The sequence below is a fragment of the Eimeria mitis genome, genomic scaffold (assembly GCF_000499745.2).
Source record: "Eimeria mitis Houghton genomic scaffold, Emh_scaff3057, whole genome shotgun sequence".
NCBI lineage: Eukaryota > Apicomplexa > Conoidasida > Eucoccidiorida > Eimeriidae > Eimeria > Eimeria mitis.
In genome coordinates, this window is record NW_013571404.1 from 4,713 (window position 1) to 5,018 (window position 306).

Here is a 306-nt window from a genome sequence, read left to right on the forward strand (position 1 = left end):
GCCCCTGTTTCGCCATCGTACTCACGCCAGCTTGGACGTGGGCGTGGACACAACATACTGCGACGGCGGGGGCCGCATCGGGGAAAGTTTTTCGCTGGAGCAGTGGCATCCATTATTTCCCTTGTGACGGTTTTGGCTTTGTTGGCATTGTGTCGGACCAGTCAACGAAGATTCAATTCCCGAGCAGCAGCGCGACGCAGACTTTCAGATACGGACGATGAAAGCGAGCGCTCCACTATTCTAGAGGAGTGTCTGGATTTGGAAGAGGAACTTGTCCGTCGGCCTACTGCTCCAGAACATGCTGAT